This window comes from Myodes glareolus, chromosome 10 (assembly GCF_982192425.1).
Source record: "Myodes glareolus chromosome 10, mMyoGla1.1, whole genome shotgun sequence".
Lineage (NCBI taxonomy): Eukaryota > Metazoa > Chordata > Mammalia > Rodentia > Cricetidae > Myodes > Myodes glareolus.
In genome coordinates this window covers 40,233,447-40,256,996 of record NC_142035.1, presented here as the reverse complement: position 1 = coordinate 40,256,996, position 23,550 = coordinate 40,233,447, and positions in this window count along the sequence as shown.

The following is a 23,550-nucleotide window of genomic DNA, read 5'->3' as shown; positions in this document are numbered from 1 at the left end:
GGCCCACTAAAATGGAGAGCTCTAAAGAGACCTAAAATCCGCAGAAATCACGCATCAATTCAAAAGAAACGATGGCTTCTGGGAGATCCTCAGAACAGGAAAGTCACTGATGTTTGGAGAGTATTTCTCCTGAAGGGTTTTCCTTCGATCTTCTTGGATGAGATTTGGTGAGAGCAGATTTATTTTTAACAAGTGCACACACATGGCATCCTCTTTCTTAGTGACAAGAACTTCTCTCTCTCTCTTTTTTTTTTTCTGAAACATGCCTGGCAATCCCTGCAACCGGGGAAACGAGACTGGGAGACCTGCTGTTCCATGGTGCACGGCGGCGGCGACGGAGGAAGCCAATCTGGTTTCCTTCTCAGGACTGAGTTAAGGGAGATAGACTTCATCCACATCCATGTCCACGCTCGGGAATGTCTTACCCAGCAGTCAATCTGCATCTTTACTCTGTTTTCTTCTTTTCCTTAGTAGGAAAGCACGAAGAAAAGTAGCTTAAGGCAGACGACTCGGATAATTCAATCAGAATGGCCAACATTTTGTTGTTCTTCATGTTCTTCTTTCCTGCGTGTGGCTTTCAGCCCAGTGCTTGTAGCATGAGTCCTTGAAATTCTAGCAGCCACGGAAGCTGAGGTTTCTGACAGAATGAATATGCATGGCACACTTAATCTACAATTTATTAGGCTGCTTCACTGGTCATTATTGAGATTTGATTGTAATGCTTAGTGGCATTAACATCCTCTCCACATCCCCCTAACAACGTTTATGGTCAGTAATAATATTAGCTCAATCCCTGAGCCTCGCTCTGAAGAGTGAACCAGCCTGAGCTCATGCTGGCTCATTACTTCTAACAGGGCTCCTGTAGTCATGTCACACTCCAGTGACAAGCCAGACAGAATGACATCTTTTAAATATCATCTCTGACATATTTCTCTGAAATGCTAGCCTTTCAATTAGTGCTAGGCACCAGAAGTGACAGATTCGAGAGGAGTCACTTCTCTAAGAGAGCCTGTAATAGGTGACCCACCAAACTTGTGGGCTAGAGTAGACATCTACGAACAAGTTCACGACAGCCCATTTGAAGATGTTTCCACAGCACAGGCAGGCACTGGTCAAGATACCCTCAAATCTCTAATGTTGACATTGTGTTCCCGTTTCCCAGCTTCTGCATCCTTTGCTGCTAAAGGATGCCTCCTTCCGCCACAGGCAGTACAGATACCCAAAGGCGTGTCCCATGGGAACTCGTAGGTGATACCCTATTAGGGCAGGACTGCAAATGTCTGTCTCCTTTGCCTTTGGGACACACAAACTAACATGTAATTTATATTGCAGAGATCTTGTAGGAGCAAGCTGAGGTTGAGGCTTCCCGCAAAATCACACCCATGCTTGATTTCTTCCCCTCCCTGACTAATTCCCACAATCCTCTACAGATCTCTCCGGGGAGCTTTTCTGTAGTAAATCACTTGGCAGGAATGTTTGGCTTAGAGTCTGCTTTGGGAAGAGCAGGACCTCAGATGTATCTGGAGACTCCCGAACCCAGCTGTGTGAATCCTCATAACTATTCTGCTTGGGAACTTGCTTGGCTATCACAGAAACATGTAGCACAAATCATTTGTATTCCCACACATCCAGCTCCCTCCTTCACCCCAGATCAAGGCCCAGGATCCTTCAGCAGATTGGGCCCTGTCAAAGAAGGGAATCGACATGTTTCTGACTGCTTGCCCTTGTCAATTAGGATCGTAATTCCAGTTTTATGCTCTCACCCATCATTTTAAATATGTGTTACTAGATCTGTTTTAGAGTCAAGGAAACTGAAGTTCAGGGAGGTTATAAAAACTGAACAAATTCCCACACACTAAGACGTAGCTCAGGCGCTTGACTTCAAGTCCAGTGAGTTGTACACATACTTTACAGCAGCCCGGCTTGACGGTCCCACCTGAAAGTAAATAATGCTCGAAGAAGTCACACTTCCATTGCATCCAGAATCGGACATAGCCCAGGCCACTCTGACACCATGAAAAGAACTAAGTGTCACACTCACGCCTAAGCCCAATGACAATGACTAAGCCACCCTTCCCTCATTCCTGGGAGTAACTGTTTTTCTCCAACTATGGCTTAGTTCAGGTTAATCATCCTATCTCTAGATACATGAATCCCAATTTGTTGACAAAATCCAATCAAACCAGGCCTCTGCTTTCTTGCTTTCCCCTTGGAGTTCTTTCAAGTCCAATCTGTTCTTAGGATGCTCCCAGACTCGGCTGAGCTTCACTCTCTGTTCCTGCAGCATTCTAAAGGGGGCTTAATTATGTTGCCATCAGAGGTGTTCCTGGTGTTTCATCATCTACATTTCATGATTTATCAGGGGGTTTTCCAGTATAATTTCTCCTTAGAACCCATATGCCATTGTCTAATATAATATTTCATGAAATGTTAGGCTGTATTTATTGTAAAATGTACATGTAGTGATAAAGAAAGTTTTAAAAATTCTGCTTTCAACCAAGACCCCACTCTTTTATGTTAGCCTTGAGCAATGTCTGAATCAGTCCCATTAGATTCTTGCGGCTTTAGTGTTTGGCATACTCCACGGATGTGATCATGTCTTCTGACTTCAGTTGCACAGTTGTCTGGGGACACAATGTTTTGGCGTGTGCCTTTGTAATAAAATTTAACTACTGTTCTCAGGACTCTTCCTTCTTAGAAAGCCTGATGATCCTCTGCATGAAAATAGTTTCCTCATTCCTCCAAAATCAAATATTTGCTTTATGAATAATAACTTTATACCCCAAAGCCCTATTCTTGTTCCCTTCTGTTTTCATTTTAATGTCCAGTTATTGATGGCTGCTGAACAGAACTGAGATAATACCATCCCTGGGCATGGAACACAAGCAATGGTGTCTAATCATTGACAGGCACAGGCAAGGTTCTTAGGTCTTGATTTTTATTTTACCCAAATGTTTACCAAATGTTATTAGAAGCAAAATGCATCCCAATTTCTGCTATACTAAAGGGGAGAAAGCACATATCTTAGTATTAATAAAATGCAGGAATGTGGCTCTGATTGGTTTGTCTTTTAAATAGAAAATCTCACCGACATATTACAAGCAAAATATGGAACTAACTTCTTAAGCAGATACATTTAATTTTTAATTTATGTGTGCATGCATGTGCCTGCCACACTGAACATGTGGATATGAAAGGACAACTGGAAGGAACTGTTTTTCCTCCTCCCAACATGTGGGTCCTGGGACTGAACACAGGTCTGTAGAGTTGGTAGCAATCTTCTTACCCACCAAGTCATCCCATCAGCCTAGCATTTACTTTCTAAAGAATCATAAGCTTGTGTAGGCACACATCTTTTTGTAATAAGGAAAACAATACAGCTCTGTACCAGATAAAATATTCCTAGGAGCTATACCTAAGTAGTAATTGTGATGCTTGCCATTAACTTTAAATGGATATTTGATTTCACCACATGGAAGAAAATGATTCCATGTAAATGTCGTCATGCCAGCATTCTATCTGTATCTATAGGTAAGGAAAGGAAATGTGTGTGAAATAGAGGAAGACTCTTCTGGGCTAGATCCCCTATCAGGAACCGAGTCAACACAGGTGGCCCTTCCTTCTACTTGGGCAAACCACAGTGTACACATTAGAAGTTCCTTGAGTCCTTTACCTAGGTGCTTTGCCCGTCCTCCAACTGCTGTGATTTCTGATGGCTCAAAGTAAACCTCTTCTTCAGTGACCTTGTTATCTGTGATCACTTCACTTATAGTCAATTCATAAATCAAGTGAGTAGGTAAAAGGGTAGGTTTTTGCCCCAGGAATGGTGTGCAGACAATAATTCCAAACTGTGGCACACTAGGGACCACGTACAACCAAACTTGCTAGTCTCAAGAAGGGAGCTACTTTACGACAATGCACACTTCGAAGCTTCTGGTGAGATTAGGCTTGAAGTGAAATGCACATTCTGTCTTGACCCAATTAATCCTGTGTCAAGCTACCGTAACCACACTTCCCCAGAGAGCACCACATCTTAGCATTCACACATGAGGCCCCTAAGCCCAGCATAAATAACCAAAGTAAAGGTTATTTACTACTACACCAAAATCAGAAAGATGGACCCAGATTTCACTCACATAATTCACTCTGCACCTGTTCTCAGCCTGTTTGGAGGAGGGAAAAGAAAAAGAAACTTCAAGCTTTGTTTTTGACATCCAGAACAAGGAAATACAGATGCCCTAGCCTTTTCTTTAGAACAGTGGCTCCCAACCTGTGGGTCATCATACCTTCCATGGTCGAATAATCCTTTTACAGGCATTGCCTAAGACCATCAGAAGACATCGATATTTACATTATGATTCATAGCATCAGGGAAGTTCAATTTTGGAGCAGCAAATAAAATAATTTTAATAAGTTGGAAGCCACCACTGCATGAGGAACTGTATGAAAGGGTTGCAGCATTAGAGAGGTTGAAAACCATTGCTTTAGAAAAATTCTGTGGTCTCTCTCCAGGCTTTCTCTAGAAAATGTTCAGGTAAAAGTCATTTTGGAAACTCAAACTCAAGGGTCCATTATTTCAGCAAGCATTTCCCGTACAGTTTTAGATGGAGACTCTTGTGTTCTCTAATCACCCCACCTGCATCCTTCTGAAATGGGCTACTTGTCTGTTTTATAATCTATGCAAACTTCTTTTAGGACAGGACCAGGATATGACCTAAAAATGACCTTGAGACCTTGGAGTAAGAATCTCCATGAATGAAAAGCATCTGAAGAAGGAACAAAATAATCCAACAAGCAGAGACTGAAAAGCAAGCATCAGGGTGGCAGAGTGAAATCGGAAACAAGGGGTATCAAAAGCTAGAGAAGTGACCAGAATGATGAAGACTGGAAATTTACCAATGAGAACCAACTCTATAAATGGAAAATCCCCAATTCAGAATTGCTATGGAATTATCCCTCCTGCAAGCCACCTACATCCTTCCATTTGTTTTCATCCATGAAACATATTTGATTTTGCTCTTGTCTCCCCATGGGACAGCCTGCAAGAAAGCACTTTCATTTTGAGAAACTCTTGGCTTCTATGCATGTAGGCACTAACACTTGTGTGTATCACAATATTGGAAGATTTGTGTACACAGCTTGCCACATCACAAATGATATGTGAGTTGCTTTATGTCTGGCTATTTCTTCTGGGAAAAAAATGTCTCAAAGAATTTTCATCAACATATTCTGTGTTATAAGAAAATAAATAAAAGAATAACTTTACTTTTAGAGTCAAAGACCTAAAGATATTTTGTTGGTAAAATTTATTATAGTTTATGCCTATTTAATCCACTTTCTAGTTTTTTCTCTCTCTTTGTCTCTTTCTCCCTCCCTCCCTCCCTTTCTCGCTCTCTTTTTCTCTCTGTATCTCTCTCTCTCTTTCTATATATATATGTGTATAGAAATATATATATACATATATCTATGTGTAATGTATATACACATATATGTATATATGTGTTTGTGTGTGTCCTGCGTTTTTCATATAGCATTAATATATGCATACATACATACACATACATGTATGTATGAATACATGTGTGTGTATTATATTTAACACAGTGTCCATTGTATTTTGTAGTTTTTCTGGTAATTTGGTTATTATATTAGCCATTAAGAGCATTTTAATATAATATTAATATTAATATATTAATAGGTCATTAATAATAGCATTTTAATCTCAAATGATTCTGTTCAATCTCTAAAGATTTTTGACTCTTTAAAATCCATTACAGTCTTTCAGCATAATATATTGGTATTCTTATTTGCTTTTATATTCAGCCCTTTATTTATGATTTTTAAACTCTCTTAGGAAATTTAAATTAAAAAAATAAAGGTTTAAAAAATAACTTCTCTGAAACCCTCTATCTTAGACATTCTCCTTTGACCTAAACAGTGTTTCTTCTTGATTTTATAAGGGGTGGATAACTTGGTATAATCATAAAAAAGGTTGATCTGTTGGTCAGTCATAGAAATAATTACCTTAGGATACTAATTTCTTTTTTCAAATTAGATTTGAGATGCCAGTTCCATCCAATCTCCTTCCAGATCTCAAGGGTACCTTCCTACCCACCTTCTCAAAGGCCAAAAGTCTCAAGAAGGTTGAAACCGGAAGTCATTTCTTATTCGTGAAAGATCACACAGTAGCAATTGTAGACTTTAAGAGAAACATTATCTTTGTTGGAACTACTCAGCTGCATAGTGGTGAGGAACAACTCCTTGCAATATATAAATAAATGAGGTCTGTGTTCCTATGAACCTTTATTAACAAAAGCAAGGCAACCCCTGAGTTTAAACATTTCTTAAAAACTTTTTAAAAGATCTGTGAGTTGCAATAGTTACTAGAAATTTCTAAAGATGCAAGTAGAATTAGAATTAAAAAGAGAGACTATATTTTTCCTATCCATTTAATTGCATTGCTAAAAAGAATTATCTAATAGAAGGAACTCATTTACCTACTTGCATGTACTCATGTTCATCCTCTTGAACCTTCTGGAAATTGCATTTTATTTATTTTACAGATATCTGTATTATTTTATGTGTATGTGTGTGTGTGCCTGAAAGTTGATGTTTGTAATAGTATACATGTGTACCACATGTATGCAGGAGGCTGGGGGGGATTAGAAAAGAAGTCAAATCCCATGGAACTGTAGTTACAGATGCTTGTGAACAACCCTGCCGGTGCTGGGAACAGAACCTGGGTCCTCTGAAAGAGCAGTCATTGCTCTTAACCACTGAGCCATCTCTCAAGCCTCAGAAATTTAAAGAGGTAAAACAGCTCATTCATTTTTAGGGGAAGTCTTTAAAAGAAGCATATATTGTCTCTCTTAAAAATATTTGCTGTTCACGAGCCTAGAGAAGCCAAATAATAGGGTGAACCCAAAGAAAAACATATATAGCTCCTCATGAAAATTGGAAGCACACAAGATCACCAGGCAAAAGTTGGGAGCGTGGGGGTGGGTGTGGGGTGGGGAGAAGGGGAGAAGGGGAGAGAGAAGGGAGAAGGGAGAAGGGAGAAGGGAAGGATTGAGGAGAGCTTGGGGGAGTGGGAGGGTTGAGATGGAGGAAGGGCAGATATAGGAGTAGGGAAGAAGATATCGTAATTAAGGGAGCCATTTTAGGATTGGCTCTAGAGGGGATCCCAGGTGTCCATGGGGATGTCCCCAGCTAGGTCCTGGGGCAGCAGAGGAAAGGGTGCTTGAACTGGCCTTGTCACATAGTCACACTGATGAATATCTCGAAAATCACCATAGAATTTTTGTCCAGTGATGGATGGAGATAGAGACAGAGACCCACATCAGAGCACTGGACTGAGCTCCCAAAGTCTATCTGAAGAGCAGAAGGAGGGAGAAGATGAGCAAGGAAGTCAGGACCCCGAGGGGTTGGTCCACCCACTCAGACAGTGTGCCTGATCTAAGGGGAGCTCACCAAATCCAGCTAGACAGGGACTAAACGAGCATGTGATAAACCAGACTCTCTGAATGTGGTTGACAATGGGGGCTGACTGAGAAACCATTGATAATGGCACTGGGTTTTGTTTCTACTGCATGTACTGGATTTTTGGGATCCTAGTCTGTTTGGATGCACACCTTCCTAGGCCTTGATGTAGGGGGGAGGGCCTTGGACTTCCCACAGGGCAGGATACCCTGCCCTCTCTTAAGACTGGAGGGAAAAGGAGGAGGGTGAGTGGGGGAGCAGGAGGGGAATGGGAGGAGGGAGGAAGTGGAAATTTTTAATAGAAAAATAAAATTTAAAAAATTTAAAAAGATAAAGATCTTGTCATACAGGCAAAAAAAAAATCAAAAGTTGTTTAACAGAGACCCAGCCGATTTTAACCTGAGCTTACAGGAAGCAGAGGTGTGTTCTTTAACAAGGGAGTATGTCACTGGAGCAGAGGAGAACAAATATGTTTCACACTTCCTGGTTATTAATTTTCAGGTGACAATCACATCATATATTCGTTTACCCCATTAATCCTATGTAGTCCAAGACCTTATTTCTGCCCACTTTAAGGTTCTCAAAACCAAGACATAGAACACTCAAGTTATTCACAGTTCAGTAGGGGTGGAGCTGAACCTCTAATCCAGTCTTCTATCTTCCCCATCTCCTCCACAGCATGCAGAGCCTCGCCTTTTCTCATAATCTCCAAAAGGCCTGGGAAACCAGGCAGCTTGGGGAACCTGTTGCAAGCTACAGATCCCCCAAAAAAAAAAAAAAAATCCTCGTGCATTTTGCACACTATTTCAGGAGTTTCACATACATTTTGTACATACACTATTTCAAGAGCTTCACAAACTCCCAAATGAAATGTCAAGAGCTCTGTAAACCCCTCCAGGTCCCAAGCTCCAAGGATATGTTCTTCCTGAGAGTTTCTTTCGATGATGGAATTCCCAGCTGCCTCTGAGCCCCCAAGGCACACTATTCTGGGTCCGATTAAGCTGTCAGACCTTGTTCTCAGTTATATTGGATAGAGAAAGAAGGACAAGAGAGGCTAAATCTTCCCTGAAAATTTTACTTTTTTGAATATTGTGTATTTATTACACACTTCCCAGGAGCCTGAGCCAGGGCTTTGTGTTTTAGTTTAGCACCCAGGAGATAGCTCTCTATTGTCCCAGTGCATCAAAGAGGACACCATGCTTTATTACAAGCCAAAAAAAAAAAACCCTGCACCCCTCCAACAGAAAAACCCACACCAGAGAAGCCCAGAAAGCCTTCCATGCAGGGAGAGAAAGGCAGGGTTCTGTGTGCTCTACAGAAAGAGCCAGCAACCTCTGTGATGAATATTTATTCTTTAAGGTTCCTGGTATTTGTGTTATATACATTGTCATCATTCAGAATGTGAAGGTAAATATTTATAAACAGCTCTCAGGGAAGCTAGACTTCTTGGGAGGAATGCTGAACTCAAATCGCTGCTTGGGGTTTTCCTTTTAAGATGGAATATGCAGACTGACTCTAAATATAAACCTTCCTCTTGCAGTTCTTGTCTCTCATAGCCCAGATGAGACTCAGCTAAGATGTAGGATATAGACCCAGAATCAGACAGCTTTAAAAGAAAAGTTGGTCTGCCTCTCACCCATTGCAATATTCAAACAGTAACGACTTAGAGGGCTAAGGCCTGGAAAGTGACTGCCCAGGGCTATTTTAAATGAAGCTGGGGGTGGTGTCTAAAACACAGCTGGGGAATGGGGGAAGCGAGCGCAATTTGTTTGTCAAATTATTTTGGTGGTTCTTAATAGCAAAACTCATTAATCTATTCCATTAGTTTGATTTCTATGTATTTACCTAAGTGAAATAAAAATGCATACCCATCCAAAAATATATATAGGAATATTCACTGCAGGTTTAGTTCATAAACCACAAAATAGAAACTACTCCCATTCTTGTCAGCAGATGAATACCTAGACAGATTGTGCTAGGGCCATATAATGGAATGTTAACCACACAGTGGAATCCGTTACTGACCCATTCTACTGATATATATTCCCACATAGACATCGTAATAACCAGCATTCTGATCAAGCAAGGGGGAAACAGACTACATACTCTGCATACTAAGGCAGTTATAACTGCAATTCGGACAAGTGGACTCATTTGTAATCTGGACAGTAGATTGGCCCCAGCTAGAGACCCACCTGTCTTGACCCTGTAGGGTTGGGATAAAGCTGAGTCCTACAACTTGATAGGTGGTGTGTCCCATGGGCATATATGCTTGCCAAAATGCATCAATGGGTGTGGAAATTATAGCTCAAAATAGCAGATTTGGTAGGGAAACTGGTTTGGTTTGCGTGAATGAAACCATACTATGTATAGCCTGTAGTTTCTTTTTTGTTACCTGCTTTTTGCTTACTCAGAATTCTGTGTGTGTGTGTGTGTGTCTTTCAATAAATGGCTGTCCCTAGCAGGGTTCTGGGGATAGCCTGACTGTTCTTTCCAAAAGCAGATTTTCATGTTCATCGGTCACACTGTAGATCAGTTTAAACTCCAGGTCAGTCTACACTGTGGGTCAATCTACCCTGTAGGTCAGTCTACACTGTGGGTCAGTCTACCCTGTAGGTCAGTCTACACTGTGGGTCAGTCTACCCTGTAGGTCAGTCTACCCTGTAGGTCAGTCTACCCTGTAGGTCAGTCTACACTGTGGGTCAGTCTACCCTGTAGGTCAGTCTACACTGTAGGGCTGAATTTCTCCTTAAAAGCCTCACCCAGCAGGTGGCCCAGACTTTCACAATTTAGGAAGCAGGGCAAAGGTCATCTCACTTTCACTGACTTCACCTCGTCTAACTCTTCCAGTCCCCAACCTGGGAACTACCGTGGGAATCAGAACTGGTTCCATTGCTCTGAGGGCCTCGTTTCCTTTCCAGCTGATGTGATGATTCCACATAGCTTTGGGAACTCTGTTTAATGTCGAGAGGGATGAACCGGGCTATTAAAAGTCAGTGCATTCCAAACATTTTGGGTGGGAATTTTTTTATGAGACTGACAAACTCTCTGGAGAGAGCAATCCTTTGGGTTTGTGAGCATCCCCCAAAAGAAAATTTTATACCCTACAGTCTGGAAAACGGAAATACCTGGACCAGTTTCCCTGCACAGGTGAGTTCCAAACCACTCGCTGAATTCTGGGCATATTAGTTTGACTTATTTATTCGTAGACACACGTGACTACAGTGCAGTCTTACTCCCCCTCTTTCTTAACAGTGTGGAGTGACCAACACCTTCCCCGAGAGCCTCCAAGGAGGAAAACTAGGCAGAGGAGAGAAAGAACATAGAAAAATCCATGTCGTGCAAATGCCAAGTGGGAAAACAAACAAATTAGCTGGCAAGTCGATCATTCAGCGCGGTGTTGGTGGTGGGGTGGAGTTGATGGAGAGCTGCTGAGAATCTTAAAAATCTTCTCACCTCGGGAAGCATGCGCTACCTTTGCCTAGAACGGCAAGGGAAGCAATGTTGAGAGGTCTTTTATCTCGACCTCCTGCAGGACCTCCACTTTGTGCTGCCAGGGGACAGAATGCTTCGCAGTGGTGGCTCTGTTGCTGCTCAGCTGCCAAGAGGCCAGCATGTGTGTGGCTCAGCAGTGTGGCCCTCAGCCAGTGCCCCGCCAGCAGCAGCCGCCCTCAGAAGGAGAAGCACCTGTTCTCCCTCGCCTGCCATCGAGAAGCTGCCATCCTGCTTCTCCTCATGCTGCCTGCCCCTGAGTGTTTCCATTTTGTCTTTGCCGATGGCAGGTGCCCCGCTGTCTTCTTCCGAGCACCAGCCAGGTGCAGGGGGAGGGGAAAGCCATGTCCATCCGGTTCATCCCTTTCCCTGACACACTCCTGCATCCCAGGTACCAGATAGCAGCAGGCTGTGACATTGTGGCAAACATTCTTGTCCTGGATGAGTGGATGTGTCACATACTGAATCCCCATCTCTAACATCTCATCCATCACCCATTGATTGTGCCTCCTCCGGATCCCAGGCTCAGCTTTTGACTAGATATTGTAATCTTAATGTCCTTAATACCAAGGTGGGCACAGCTGTCTTGTTTAAAATAGAACAATTCAGCTAGAAGTTCATTCTCCGATATTCATATTGACTAGTCTTTTGCTTGTTACAGTTAGATACTCTTCAGGCTCAGGCAGTTGTTAGGGTTATTTTTTTTCCCTTCATACCCCTCCCATTTGTGACAATGGGTAGACTTACTTGTTGCTGCTCAGAGTATAACGTGTCAGTCTTGTCATAAGGGAGACTGTGGCTGTCAGTTTGTGACAATCAACTGGGGAAGGAAACTGGTTAGGACTAACTAGCTTAACTACACAGCAAGGGACAGTTTAGGAACTACCATTGATTAACCCTGTAGTCTGTGATCAGTCATGAGTGAGAATCTTCAGGGACCCAAACCCATAGGAAAAACAGTGATTTTTGCCCAGGAAAACCTTAAAATCTAGTTGAAGAGGTAATTATGCAAATGTTTATGAAGTAAAATACTATCCAGAGATCTTTGCCTGCTCTGAAGCCTGATCACACTGGGATGAACAGTGCTACATTGTCCAGAACATTCTATCCTAGCTTCTTGCTTCAGATTTGAACGCATATGTTTGTCCTGACATGTAGTCAAACTCTCACTTATTTCTCTAAATCAGGAGTCAGAAAAACTGCCTATAATAAAGATAATAAAGGTGTATGGACCCTAAGGCAAAAATTGACCAACTATTTATGTTTGAAAAGTTACAGCCTTTTTATAATGTATATTTAAGAAAATTCAAAAGACATTAACTCTTAGACTATACACAGATAGATGGAGAACTGGATGCGATCCAGGGTTTTCTGGTACCTAATCTAAAATCTATTAATGTTTCTAGACCAACAACAAATTCCAGGGTCCCCATCTAAAATTTTCAAACCCTTAGAAATATCTCATTTATAAAATTTGTTCAAGCAGACATTCTTACTCAGGTATTTACTAAGTAGAATGGTAGAAGCATGAAGAATATAAGTTTTAAAATAAGATAAGCTTTGCATCCTGATTTTTCAATTTATAGCTCAGTAGCACTATGAAAACAACAGAATTTTCAGAGTCTTGTTTTTTGTGTAGTTGGTATAGCAACAGATGAATGATTTACACACAACATTATTAAAGGAAGAACACAAAGAAATGTTTATTTCTTTGTGGAGGTGTTTTTATGTTCATCTTGCCTAGTTTTTATCTGAAATTATTTACAAACACACACACTGTGTTTTTTAAAGCATAAATATATTGGCTATCTTATAGTTATACTTTAAAAGACACACTCTGTGTGTGTGTGAGTGTGTGTGTGTGTGTGTGTGTGTGTGTGTCTTTCAACTGTATTTACTATCTCTTTCGTGGAGTCATTTGTAAAAGTATGATGATAGACTTGTGGTCCAGCCAAGGATCAGTAAATTCTCTGATCCCTCCATGTCTTTATTCTATATCTTCATCATTTTTCCCCAAATCATTTTTCCCCAAAGTAAACTATGTGGTTTTTTTTTTCTGAGAGTATAGCTAGCAGCTTAGTACCCCCAACCCCACTGCTGAGTTAAGAGCTGATGTTTGGCAGATGCTCACCATTATTTACTGTTAATATAAATGTTTCAAACATTCTCATGCTAAAGCTTTCAACAGGTATTTCTGTACTCAACTGTACTTGCTCATTCCAGTTCCCTGTTGACTGAGGTTTTGGTCCTGCCCAGTTCCCGCAGTCAGTCATTAAGTCCCAAAGAAATCACACAGAGGTCTATATTAATTATAAAACTGATTGGCTTAGTTATTATTAATTAATTCTTACATCTTACATTAATCCATTATTCTTGTCTATGTTAGCCCGGTAGCTTGGTGCCTTTCTTGGCAAGGCAGTCACATCTTGTTTATTCTGTGCTTAGCTTCCTCTGTGCCTGGGTGACGACTACAGACTGAAACTTCCCTCTTTCCAGAATTCTCATTGCCTTACCTCTACTTCCTGCCTGGTTGCCTCACCTATACTTCTTGCCTTGCTACTGGCCAATCAGCAATTATTTCAAATACAAATGACAGGATAAAGACCATTGTTCCGCAGCACTCCCCAGTATAATTCAGTCTGACTTTGCATCCCATCACTCAGTCTACTTCCATGTCTTTAAACCCATGAAACACATTTCAGGGCTCATCGTATTTGACTTTTCATCATCATCAGATTTAAACATTCATTTCTGACAATTTAATCCTTCAGAATTCTGTGATGCGCATGTCCCTGGGCAACTTCCTCACCATCTTCTTTCCCTTTCTGTCTCATTTGTAGGGTCATTCTTATTCAATGAGCATCAAGAGTCTGTGCTTCTGAAGACATAGCATTTGCTATTATCTCTGTTACATTTTCAACCACGTTGTGGTTTCTGATAGTTTCTGGACACAAATTCATCATTAAACACAATTTTTGGCTGTGAACTCTTCAGTGAGGTCTTCTTCCATCATATCACTCAAAAACCCATCAAAGTCAAATTGACTTATATTTGTAACCTATTCTAACTCCCCATCACCTGAAGTCTTCCTTCACAATTGTCTTCTATTCGTATCTAATTCTTCCCACCAGAAAAACTAGAGACCTACTATTCAATAATTAATCTCCAACCACCCTTTGTATATCTTGTCTCTTAAATACCACTTGAATACCCTTGTCTTTTATTCTATGGACAAAGCTACCATTGTGGACCCATAAGACTTATTAGATGCCAAGAAACTGTGGTAGCTTACCTGAATTTAGTCTACCTCACTCCCATTTGTTACCACAGAGTACTGTCCTCACAATACAAACTCTAATTTTGATCATGTGAGCACCTCGTGGTGGTTTTCTACTACATTCGCTTCACATCAAATTGGGTTAATTCCTCAGGGAAAGCCTACCTCACAAGTTTCAGTTAGGAATGTCAAACTGATTCTTTCACTACAGATTTCTTGTTTCAGCATTCCATTAGCCAGTTAATAGAGTTACTATCTCAGGTTGATAATTCAGCAAGGCTGTTGGATCTCCATAAACACCTAATATGTCTGAGACAACTAGTTATTCCCTGACTAAAATAAATGCTCAATTAATGATTCTCAATGATGAAGTAGAAGGATGTCACTTATTCCCTCAGGATTGCTACACATTTTCCCAGGATGTAACTTATTCTCTGTGGGTTATCTGAAGAGTTATCCTGTGATTTTTTTAAGAAAAAGTGTTAATGTCATAAATGTTCTATGTAAACAACAGGTTATTTTTAGATTTCAAATATTTACCCACAGTCTCAATATTGTTTGCTTTTTTTCTATACTATTTGGTCAATTATTTTTTACTTGCAGCCTTTTAGATAAAATATTCAGTCTCATATAGGTTAACTCAAACATGGATTGGATGGTTGATTATTACAGCTTTTAGGACTTTATTCCCAGTCAAACTGCAAAAAGAGACCAGTGGTAACAGGTTGTTTGGCTCTTCATTATCATATTTAGCAACCAAACTCCAAGTATTTGCCTATGTGAATTAAAAGCTTTATGCATTCACAAAATCTACTCATGTATGCTCATTGGAGAACTATTCATAATTACTTGGAAACAGCCAAAAATGTGCTACAGTATACCAATAGATAAACTTGATAAGTCCAGGCAGAAGAATGCTATCTGTTATTAAAAGCAACTGAGCTATCAGGCCATCATATGATTTGTAAATACATTAAATGAGTATTTTAAGTGGGGTAAAAAAAAAGTCACTCTGAAAGGGTTCATACTGTAAAATTTCGACCATGTTATATTTTTAAAAGACAGAACTATGGACACAGTAAAAAAGTTCAGTGCTTCCTGGAAGTCAGGAGAAGGGAAGATGAGTGAGCAGAACACAGGTACTAATACAGCAAAAACATTCAAAAGGATATTGTAATGGTAATGAATCAAATGTCACTGTATATTCACAAAAAACTCTTGGATATACAATAGCAACAAAAATCAAGGTGTACACTATGGATTTCTGTTTTTAATGATGTGATAGTTAAGTTCTCCAGTTATAGCAAAGTGTCAGTTTGATGCAGAAGCTAACAGTTGGGGAAATAGTACATGAGAACTCGTGATACTTTCTGCTAGATCTTGTTAGCTGCCTGAAGTTTTTCTATAGAAGAAGGAGAAAGAAAAAGAAGTAACAAGAAAGAAAAAGAAGAAGAAGAGGAAGAGGAAGAGGAAGAGGAAGAGGAAGAAGAAGAAGAAGAAGAAGAAGAAGAAGAAGAAGAAGAAGAAGAAGAAGAAGAAGAAGAAGAAGAAGAAGAAGAAGAAGAAAAAGCTTTTCTATTAGAAAAAAATACTAAGCTATTCATCCTGGATGGAATCTGGCTTCAAATTAATTAAACTTCACATGACACATCTTTCACTATCCTATTCCTCCTATCCTACCTTACTCCTAAATTATTCTCTTTAGAAATTACTTAGGCAAAAAAAAATATCTCTGACTTTGCTTCTAAGGCATACACAACTGCTGACTTGATCAAAACTCTTCTACTTTTAGGAGTAGAACTTGGGGCAGGATTTTGGTAAGAGCTGACACAGAATAAGTAAAATAGCTTGGAAGGAGTTAAAAAGAAATCTTGTTTGCCTTCTCACCACTATACCTAGGGAGATGGAAATACGCCAAAAACAAATTTCACCTACTTGAAAGATTTGTCTGTGTGCCAGATCCTAATTCTGTAGAAAGGAAACAAAATGTTCTTAGTTCCTTGTACTTACTGTGTTGGTTTCCCACTGCTGCTGTAACAAGCTCCCAGAAATGGGGTGACTTCAAGCTGCACATACTTATTCTCTTGTGGGTTTGAAGGCCCCTCCAAATGCTGGTTGAAAGAGTCTTCCCCAGCCTCTTCAGATCCCTGTGGTTGTCAGCTGAACTTCGCTTCCTTGGTACATGCCCATGACACTCTTTCCTCTGTCTCTGTCTTCATAGTGTCTCTGTGTCTGTCTCCTACTTTCTGTTCCTTATAGGAGGGAAGTTAATGATTGGATGTAGAATTCACAGAGATGATCCTGGATGGTTTCATCTCAGGAACCCTGATTAGACCTACAATGAATGTTACTCTGAATTAAGTCCCACCCATAGGTTCCAGAGATTAAAATGTAGACATATTTTGGAAGTGAGAGGGCATCAGAATTTATCCCAAACCTTCACTGAATTCTTCTTTAACTTAATTATATATTCTAGTATATAATGCATGCTACATGAAAGTATTTCTCAAAATTACATATTGATTAAAAATATACAGAGCTCTTTCAACAGCTAATTCATTGCTATAGGAAATAAGCGTATCCAATTATTGCTGTTTCCTAAGTCACAGGCATGTCCCATGAAATGTGATCATTCATATTGCACAAATGAGGAAATTGAGTGTAGGGTGGATGTTGGTGTGATGTGTAAATCTTCCCTGTTGGTTTGTCGAACTTGAAATCTTCACTGTGAAGAACCACTATGATGGTTAATCTTCACTGTCAGCTTGGCTGGGTTCAGAAATCACCTAGGAGACATAGGAGACATGTCTCTGAATGTATCTGTGAGGGTGTATCCAAAAAATGTTTAACTGAGGATACAAGACATGCCCTGAAAATAAAGGGTATCATCCCATGTGCCAAGGTCCTAGATCAATAAAAAAAAAATGGGATGTCAGGTTAAATGCTAAAATTCATCCTTAACTCTTTCCTGACTGTAAATATATTGTGACCAGCTGCTCTTGCCACTATGTCTAGAGTGTCTTTCCTATCCATATCTTTCTACCATAATGCAATGTATCTTCAAACTATAAATCAACAAAACCATAACCATATACATACATACACACACACACACACACACACAAGCATGCATGTGGAGAAAGTATTTTGTTACAGCAATGAGAAAAGTTTTGGGGAATATTAGCTGAAGATGTGTTACATTTGTTTGTGCTATGGAACATTTGTTTAATGATGCAAAGATTTATTGTAATTTTTATGTTGCATTTGTTTAACTCTCTGAAGCTGTGTTAATTGGCCTGTCTAAAACACCTGATTGGTCTAATAAAGAGATGAATGGCCAATAGCAAGGCTTTGCAGGCAGAGAAAATAAGAGGAGAAATCTGGGAAGATCAAGGAGCAAGAAAAGGAAAAGAAGAGGACATCAGGGGTCACCCTCCCAGCAAGTCACACAGTAAGAATTAAAGAAAGGTATACAGAAAGAGAGAAAGAGGAAAGCCCAAAGGCACAAGATAGATGGAATAATTTAAGAAGAGCTGGGTAGAAATAGCCAAACTAAGGCTGGACATTCATAAGAAAGAATGACTCTAAGTGATTAATTTGGGAGCTGGGTGACAGGCCTCCAAAGAGCCAAAAGAGGAAATAGAACAACTACAGACAAGCAAACAATAAAGCTCAGAAGCAGAAGTGCCTCTGTTGACCCATATTTCTTTATGGTGTGGCAGCCAGGCTCTAAAGCCATAGTCAGTATCTGAGGATGATCATGCAGCCTGCCAGAAAGGCCATTGCAACCTAACAAAAGGTCAGGATGTTGCTGCTCCTTTCTTTGTAATTTGGAAGATGAGTGATAGAGACGCTGGTCCAAGCCTATGTGACAGCTAGCATGCTGAGCAGATAGGTAGATGTGGACATGACAAAAAGCCATTCACCTGGTTACCTAGGAAACAGAATGCTAATGTATTTTCCCCTGAGTTAAGTTTTGGTATAAAGACTGTTTGGAGAATAAACAAGAGGAATTCTTCAGGATGTGAACTCAGGACTTTATGAGGGACCACTGAGAAACTCCCTTCTGATAAAGCCATGTGAGTTGTGCCTTTATTTCCATACCTCCATGCTGGTCCAGAGAGAGATAGTTTATTTTGGGGTCTAGTCTAGAGAAATAACTGAGGTTCTGGGCTAGCACCAGACCCCAACATGCCTCCAACAGAAGTAATTCACCTTGTCTTCTTCTTCTTCTTCTTCTTCTTCTTCTTCTTCTTCTTCTTCTTCTTCTTCTTCTTCTTCTTCTTCTTCTTCTTCTTCTTCTTCCTCTTGATCTTTCTTTTCCTCTTTCTCTTCACATCCTAAGTTTCAGTAAGCAACTGGTCTGAGTACAAGGTAAATATGAATCTTTTTCTTCTTCTTCTTCTTCTTCTTCTTCTTCTTCTTCTTCTTCTTCTTCTTCTTCTTCTTCTTCCTCCTCCTCCTCCTCCTCCTCCTCCTCCTCCTCCTCCTTCTTTCTCTTTTCAAACTGCTTTCTGCTTTTTTGGGGGTGAAGTAATTTTGGGGGGTGTTAACTGTGACCTTTTTGGGGGTCTTGATAAATCAAACAACATCAGTCTGGAAGTAATCCACAGGTTCTCATTCTTGGTGGAAACAAAAGAAGAACTTCTTTTCCAAAGTAAAATATCCTTAGACCTAAATATTGAAATCAAGATACCTTTAAAATATATATTTAGCAGCCCATACAATGAAATGTCTCTCTGTACTTAGCTCATTACAGTCAAAAAATTCAAAGAAAATATAATAATATACATAATCCAGACTCTCTGTACTTTTCATCTTTACATGGCTTATTTTTTGTACTCCTTTAATCTATGGCTGTACTGTCTCTTTAAAGACTTTGTTTTGTTTTTTTTAAACCATTTACTTCTTTTTATAACTGTCTAAATTCTTTGTCTTCTCTCTCTCAAGCCTATGTACATTTGTGCATTTATCCAACACTGTGACCCATTTAGAGGTCTTTTTCATCTGGATTTGTCTTTATTGTGTGCATATTAATTATTTTTTGACCAGAAGCACCTTTTTTGATGTGGGCATGGCTAGGACCAACTCTGCGGCACTACCTGTTGACTCTGTCCAGTCCAACATGGCAGAGGCATGTTCACTGGCTCTGAGATCAGAGACTATCTTTTTTCTTGCCATTTCCTCTTCATCAGCAGCTCCAAATGGTCAAAGGCAATGTGTGAGACCACTCAGTAAATGAAGTAACAAGATAATGCTTTCTATAAAAAGTAGGTCATCAAATCAGTGGTCAGAATTAGGAGTCTCAGAATTAAGAGTCTTAAATGGTATCTTCATTCCTTTTCCAAGTGTTAAGCTCAAGGTAACATCATTTGCATTACCGGAGAGCTTGAGGAACATGTACAACCACAGGGTCCAGCCCCAACCTGCTGTATCTATGCTGGGGACGGGGTACTCAAAGTCTGGTCTGCACAGGATTTCAAGGTACGTGACACATATTGAAGTTTTGGAAATAGTTTGTGAAAGGAGTGGCTGTCAAACTTTAGTGAGTCTCAGAATCATCCGGAGGCTTTCCACCAGATGGCTAGACTCCATTGGAGTGGAAAGTTAGAGTCTCAGATTCACTGGTGAAGGACAAGATCAGAGAAATTGTACATATCTCCGTCTTCCACTGCTGTTGTTGCTGCTGCTCTGGTCGCCAGAATTGAAGGATCACTGTTCTGTGGTACACCCACCCACAGGCAAACTCACGAGGTTGTGTTTTCATTGCCATTCGTTGCTTGTTGTCTTTGTTTGGCTTTATCTTCTAATTTCTTTGTCTCAAAAATTGAATGGAGATTTTTTTCCCCCTAAACAAAACGATAAACAAACACAAAATTTATTACATTACCCTTAGGCCTTGTTTTTCCATTTGTCCTCACTGTGAAAGAGACAACACATCTGCTGTCTACATAATGGGAGGTTGCTACATTTGGTCATGGACTCCTTAAAGTGGGTTTAGGAGTGTACTCCAAAGGCTTGTTATTTTTCTAAGTTTGTTCTTTTTGCCTCAAAACCCATTCCTGTTTTCTTCATAGTACCAATAGGCACAACATCCCAAAGCCACACCTTCCCTAAGGCACATTTTGGTTGCTCTGTTGAGTCAGGAGATTCTTCAAGGACTAGCTCTTGTCACATCAATTACACATTTCCCTCCCCACCCCCGATTTTCAACAGCTCTAGAATCTTAGAGTTTTAAAATCATTCTCTTAATTAACTAACACTCTGCCTTGTTCAGAATGGAAATTTGTTTTTCATCCTAGCTACACTAATCTTTTCACTTAAATACTTCCTTGTTTAAAAGTAGCCTATACTTTAAGGACCAAAAGAATTTGTTTAAACAATGACATTTGGTGGTGACTTGCAATGGGCATGCTTTTTTCTGATAAGTGACCAGAGAAGAATTGGGGGTGGGACTCTTGTCTATTTCCAATCTCCAGGCGGATAGCTACATGATTTTCATCAGGTTCACCTTCTTATTTAGCTTCTCTAGGATCACGAATAATAGGCTCAAAGACCTTTAATTATGATTAGAATCCACATATGAGTGAATACATACCATATTCCTCTTTTTGGGTCTGGCTTACCTCACTTAGTAAAGCGTTTTCTATGTCCATCCATTTGCATGCAAAATTCAAGATGTCATTGTTTTCTACCGCTGAGTAAAACTCTAATGTGTATATGTTCCATACCTTTTTTAACCATTCTTCTATTGAGGGGCACCTAGGTTGTTTCCAGGTTCTGGCTATTACAAATAGTGTTGCTATGAACATAGTTGAACAAATGCTTTTGTAGTATGTTAGGGCATCTCTTGGGTATATTTCCAAGAGTGGAATTGCTGGGTCCTGAGGGAGGTTGACTCCCAGTTTCCAGAGAAACCGGAGATTGGAAATAGACAAGAGTCCCAGGTAACCTCGGGTGCATGGGGGGGGTTGGAGGGTTGTTGGAAGGGGAGAGGGTTAGAGAGAAGGGAGTAGGGGAGGAATGGGGAAAGCTCGGTGAACTGGGATGGGGGGGAGGGAGGAAGGATGGATATGGGATCAGGGAAGAATATATTTCAACTAAGGGAGTCATTTTAGGGTTTACAGGAGACTTGATTATAAATGGGATCCCAGGTCCAAGGAGAGATCCCCAGATTGTTCTCTGGACAGAAGAGAGGGTGCCTGAAACGGCCTAGGCCCAAAACCATACTGATGAATATTTTGCTTATCACCATAGAACCTTCATCTGGTGATGGAGGGAGATAGAGACAGAGACCCACATCGGAACACTGGACTTAACTCCCTAGGTCCAAACGAGAAGCAGAAGGAAAGAGAACGTGAGCAAAAAAGGCAAGACCAGAGGGAACCTTCATCCGACAATGGATGGCGATACAGATGGAGACCCACATTGGAGCACCGAACTGAGCCCCCGAAGGTCCAAATGAGGAGCAGAAGGAGGAAGAACATGAAAAAGGAAATAAGGACTGCGAGGGATGAGATCACCCACTGATACAAGGGGACGGATCTAATGAGAGTTTACCAAGGCCAGTTTGACTGGGACTGAACGAGGACACGATCCAACCAGATTCTCTGAATGTGGTCGGATTCTCTGAATGTGGCTGGCCCGGAGTCTTTCTGAAAAACCATTGACAATGACACTGGGACTTGTTTCCTCTGCATATACTGGATTTTGCGCATCCATTCTGTCTGGACACTCACCTTCCTGGACCTGGAGGGAGGGGGGAAGAACTTGAACTTCCCACAAGGCAGGAAACCCTGACTGCTCTTAGGGATGGAGAGGGAGGAGGAGAGGGAGTGGGGGGAGTGGGAGGGTGGTGGGAAAAGGGGCGGAAATGGAAACTTTTATAATTTAATAAAATTACTTTCAAAAAAAAAGAATTGGTGGTGGGAGTGTTACTTGCTCTCTCTCACTTGGACTTCTTAAGCGCCATTGGGTGGTCAGGTCAGGAGGGCAAAGAGCTCTGGCAGGTGAGGTCAGGACACGTTGGGTGTCAGATATTGAAAGAAATCCATGGATGCTTGGGAAGAAAACTTATTTGTTAAGGGGTGAAATAGGGAACACACACACACACACACACACACACACACAGACATTGGGAAGTGATGCCCTTGTCTCATGGTCCACCAGCAAGGGATGGAAAAGCTCTGCACACATTAATACTAGAAATATTTGGTGAAGGTTAAGGTTTAGATCTTAAATTCCTTCCAGAATTCGTTTCTTAAAGGTTTGTTCCTGAACATAGATGGGGCATTGTAACATAAGGAACGGCGGGCTGCGTACTGTCACTTGCCCAGCTAGCTTTATGCGAAATAATTACACGGAAACTGTATCCTTTTAAACACTGCTTGGCCCATTAGTTTTAGCCTCTTATTGGCTAATTCTCACATCTTGATTAACCCATTTTTAATAATTTGTGTAGCACCACGAGGTGGTGGCTTACCGGAAAAGATTTAGCATGTCTGACCTGGTGGCTGGCTCCATGGCGTCTGCCTCATTGCCTTCTTCCCAGCATTCTGTTCTGTTTACTCCACCTACCTAATTTTCTGTCCTATCAGAGGGCCAAGGCAGTCTCTTTATTAACCAATGAAAATAACACATAACAGAAGTCCCACCTATATCATATTCTCCCACACCAGGGCATTTCAGGGGTAACTGCATTGTGAAGGCTCTGACATTATCATTATCAGTGTAGTAGTCAACTTATCGATTCTTAACTTAATGGACTATGGAAGTTGGTGGAAACTTTAGGAGACCAGGTCTAGGCATAGGCATCAGTCTAGTGAAAGCACTGATGCCCTTGAATGTTACATTTTCTTTTTGAAGCCTTCCCTGCTGGCTCTCTTTCTGTTTCCTGGGCCACTATGAGGTGAAGAGCTTTGGTCTCCCACACAATCCCACCATGATGCTCTGCCTTCTCACAGGCCTTGAGACAACAAAACCCAGTGACCTTAGACCAAAGACAGGAGTCAAAATGAATCTTTCTTACTGTAAGTTTGTTTGCCTTGGATTTTATAACCATAATGGAAGATTAACCAACAAAAGGGAAATAAAATAGAGCCAATTCTTGTAGTCAGAGGCTGCTCATTTATTTCAGGCAGCCAGACTCGAAATAACCACACAGAAACTATTTTAATTAAATCACTGCTTAGCCTATTGGCCCTTGCATATTTCTAGCTAGCTCTTACATCTTAAATCAACCCATTTCTACTATCTTATCCTGGCCTACAGGCAAGGTTCCTGCTCAGAAGCATGCTTATTTG